Consider the following 5,000-nt stretch of genomic DNA (forward strand, 5'->3'; position numbering starts at 1 on the left):
CACACACACACACACACACACACACACACACTCAGTGTTTACGAGTCCAACTCTCTAACCATTAGGCCACAGCTGTTTTTCTGATTTGGAAATCCTCACATAGTGTGAATATATTTCATGTAAACACAGAAATGTGTCCCTGTAGCACAGAAGCAGTCATCAGTAGCACAGGTGTATATCTGTAGAAATACACAACAATGCATTGTGTGAGTCACAATTGTACATTTCTCTTTTTATATGCCAAAAATCATTAGGATATTAAGTAAAGATCATGTTCCATGGAGATATTTTGTAAATTTCCTACTGTAAATATATAAAAACTTCATTTTTGATTAGTAATAAGCATTGCTAAGAACTTCATTTGAACAACTTTAAAGATGATTTTCTTTCATATTTTCGAATAGTTGTATATTCTTCTGTATTTATTCAGCTTCCAGATGATGCATAAATCTCAGTTTCAAAACATTGACCCCTATGATTAGTTTTATGGTCCAGGGATGATTTGGTTGCATGCATATAGCCATATAGCCATGTGTTGCCATATAGCTGTTCCTGAACATATGCTTTGTCATGAAAAACAGTGTTGGTGTTGTGTTCGGCTGCTCAGGATCAAATTAAGCATCATAGCCCTAAACTTTCTATAAGAACTGATAGTGTCTTATTCATTGTGAGAAAGCATTAAAACATCTGAAACTGATCCACTTCAACATTATCATTGAAATTAGGAAAACATGCCATAAAACCATGATGATGTGATGAGTCCCAATGTAAAACATCCCCACACAAAATAAAAACAATCCTGCCTGACAATTCCAGAATTTAGTGTTGACTGGAGTCTGAAACACAGCGTGAGCTAATGTGATGACCCAGCCTCAGCTCGCACACACACACACAAACACACACACACACGATACGATACATGACCACAGAAACACCAGTGGTGTTACGATCACACAAGTGTGTGACTGAGACAGAGCAGCTGTAATCATGAATGATCTAATACAGCATCTGGATACAGCTCCAGGTTAAGAATCAATCAATCAATCACCTTTATTTATATAGCGCTTTAAACAAAATACATTGCCTCAAAGCACTGAACAACATTCATTTGGAAAACAGTGTGTCAATAATGCAAAATGATAGTTAAAGGCAGTTCATCATTGAATTCAGTGATGTCATCTCTGTTCAGTTAAATACCCAGACAGCAAGCAATTTTGGCCCAGGTCTGGCCCACATCTGGCCCACATGGATTTCATGCGGGCCAGATGTGGCCGGATCTGGGCCAACACTATGTTGCTGTCTGGGTAGTGTCTGTGCATTTATTTGCAATCAAGTCAATGATATCGCTGTAGATGAAGTGACCCCAACTAAGCAAGCCAGAGGCGACAGCGGCAAGGAACCGAAACTCCATCGGTGACAGAATGGAGAAAAAAACCTTGGGAGAAACCAGGCTCAGTTTGGGGGCCAGTTCTCCTCTGACCAGACGAAACCAGTAGTTCAATTCCAGGCTGCAGCAAAGTCAGATTGTGCAGAAGAATCATCTGTTTCCTGTGGTCTTGTCCTGGTGCTCCTCTGAGACAAGGTCTTTACAGGGGATCTGTATCTGGGGCTCTAGTTGTCCTGGTCTCCGCTGTCTTTCAGGGCAGTAGAGGTCCTTTCTAGGTGCTGATCCACCATCTGGTCTGGATACGTACTGGATCCGGGTGACTGCAGTGACACTCTGATCTGGATACAGACTGGATCTGGTGGCTACGGTGACCTCGGAACAAGAGAGAAACAGACTAATATTAGCGTAGATGCCGTTCTTCTAATGATGTAGAAAGTACGGTGTTATGTGAAGTGTTTCCGGTTCCGGTTTACCTAATTAATGCCGCCTAAAAATCCTTTAACGGATTTGGATATTAAAAGCATATTAGTATGTTATGAGTAAGCCAGGTTAAAGAGATGGGTCTTTAATCTAGAATTTAAACTGCAAGAGTGTGTCTGCCTCCCGAACAATGTTAGGTAGGTTATTCCAGAGTTTAGGCGCCAAATAGGAAAAGGATCTGCTGCCCGTAGTTGATTTTGATATTCTAGGTATTATCAAATTGCCTGAGTTTTGAGAACATAGCGGACGTAGAGGAGTATAATGTAAAAGGAACTCATTCAAATACTGAGGTGCTAAACCATTCAGGGCTTTATAAGTAATAAGCAATATTTTAAAATCTATACGATGTTTGATAGGGAGCCAGTGCAGTGTGGACAGGACCGGGCTAATATGGTCATACTTCCTGGTTCTAGTAAGAACTCTTGCTGCTGCATTTTGGACTAGCTGTAGTTTGTTTACCAAGCGTGCAGAACATCCACCCAATAAAGCATTACAATAGTCTAACCTTGAGGTCATAAATGCATGGATTAACATTTCTGCATTTGACATTGAGCGCATAGACGTAATTTAGATATATTTTTGAGATGGAAAAATGCAATTTTACAAATGCTAGAAACGTGGCTTTCTAAGGAAAGATTGCGATCAAGTAGCACACCTAGGTTCCTAACTGATGACGAAGATTGACAGAGCAACCATCAAGTCTTAGACAGTGTTCTAGGTTATTACAAGCAGAGTTTTTAGGCCCTATGATTAACACCTCTGTTTTTTCTGAATTTAGCAGTAAGAAATTACTCGTCATCCAATTTTTTATATTGACTATGCATTCCATTAATTTTTCAAATTGGTGTGTTTCACCAGGACGCGAAGAAATATAGAGCTGAGTATCATCAGCATAACAGTGAAAGCTAACACCATGTTTCCTGATGATATCTCCCAAGGGTAACATATAAAGCGTGAAGAGTAGCGGCCCTAGTACTGAGCCTTGAGGTACTCCATACTGCACTTGTGATCGATATGATACATCTTCATTCACTGCTACGAACTGATGGCGGTCATATAAGTACGATTTAAACCATGCTAATGCACTTCCACTGATGCCAACAAAGTGTTCAAGTCTATGCAAAAGAATGTTGTGGTCAATTGTGTCAAACGCAGCACTAAGATCCAATAAAACTAATAGAGAGATACACCCACGATCAGATGATAAGAGCAGATCATTTGTAACTCTAAGGAGAGCAGTCTCAGTACTATGATACGGTCTAAATCCTGACTGGAAATCCTCACATATACCATTTTTCTCTAAGAAGGAATATAATTGTGAGGATACCACCTTTTCTAGTATCTTGGACAGAAAAGGGAGATTCGAGATTGGTCTATAATTAACAAGTTCTCTGGGGTCAAGTTGTGTTTTTTTATGAGAGGCTTAATAACAGCCAGTTTGAAAGTTTTGGGGACATATACTAATGACAATGAGAACAGAGAAGAGACTGCTAAACATATGACCATGCCTTGTATATTAGATCAGAGAAGATTACCCTTTGATACTGAGACACCTGAGAAGAGATGATGCTGACCCTCAGAGGACCTCAGATGATGCTAACCCTGAATCAACAAACAGAACTAACAATTATTGCTAAATGTGTGACTGCATCATATAATAACTATTAATTAATAATATTGATAGTTCATCGTCTAGCTGACTACGTCTTGTATTATTATTATTTTTTTTATTTTTTCTAAAATCCTGTCAAATGTGCACAAACTACTAGCTACTACTAAATATTGTAGAAACATAATTTTCTGTAAAGTTGCTTTGTAACGATTTGTATTGTAAAAAGCGCTATACAAATAAACTTGAATTGAATTGAATTGAAATACTGCTAAAGAAAAAATAAATAATTTCAACGTTTTATGCTACTGAAATGAGAACTCAAATCCTGAAGTGTGAAATTTAACTCGAGACACTAGAATGAACAGTAGACATAAAGAAATGTCATGAGACCTTCGATGGTAAATGTCTTTATTCATAATTATTTCATGAAAGTATGTTAATTTCTTTAATACAAATAAAAAGCACATGGAAAATGCATTAAACTACAAAAAAGGCAGTTAAAAACAACATCATGAAATCACACATATTCATAAGACCAGACATATGAACCATATTTCCATCTTTCAGTGTTTAACTGAACACATCAGCATCTGTATGTTTCTACTTCGACCGTATGAATGTGAGGTCGATCTGAATTATTTCATATCTTTAAGTCAGACGTTCATAAGGGCAGAACATGTTCCAGCTGTAACATCAAAAATGATTGAAATTAAATTGGCTAAATGTGTTTTAAATAGAACTAGATGTCTGAAGTGATTTATTAACATTTGCAGTAACTAAAATACAATATATTTTTCATTATGTTCTTGTCCAGCAAACATGTTTCTGAAACTCCTGTCCCAGATTAATCGATTTTATTAAACTGTAAATCATCTGTAGTTTAGTTTAAACACATAATATTTAAAACCAAAGCACAACATTACACAGTTTCCTTGTATTCTGAGCTCCTGTAGGATAAGTCTGCATCATAACGGTCTTCTCTGAGCTGCACACACTCTTCACCTGCAATGAGCATGGAGAAAAAAGATGAGTGTGTGTGTGTGAGAGAGAGATAAGCGTAACACACTCACAGTGAAACAGGAGGCGGCGAGGGAAGAGATCCGGAGGATTCAGTCGGAGACGGTCCGTGGCTCTCAGCTCCACAGATGCAGACGCTAGATGTGCTCCCCAGCGCCGGATGATGAGAGCGGCTCAGAGCAGCCACTAATTCTCCGTCAACGCCTGACTGATTGATCACTGCAGGAGGAGACGAGGAAGAAGCTGTTAGAAAGAGCTGTCCCCAAGAGATGTGTCGAGGTGTGCCAGTTTCCCTTCGCCCGCTCAGACAGAGAGAGAGAGAGAGAGTCACACACACACACACACACACACACACGCGCTCGCTGCTGAGGAGCTGTGCAGCTGTGCTTCAGACAGCGCTGGGTTGGATTCAGGTCAGTTCGTCTGGGGCAGCTCTCTCCCGTTCACCGCTGAAAGCAGGACCCGGGAATCTATTATCCAGTTATGGGACGATCCCAGCTGTCT

This window comes from Carassius auratus, chromosome 16, assembly GCF_003368295.1.
Source record: "Carassius auratus strain Wakin chromosome 16, ASM336829v1, whole genome shotgun sequence".
Lineage (NCBI taxonomy): Eukaryota > Metazoa > Chordata > Actinopteri > Cypriniformes > Cyprinidae > Carassius > Carassius auratus.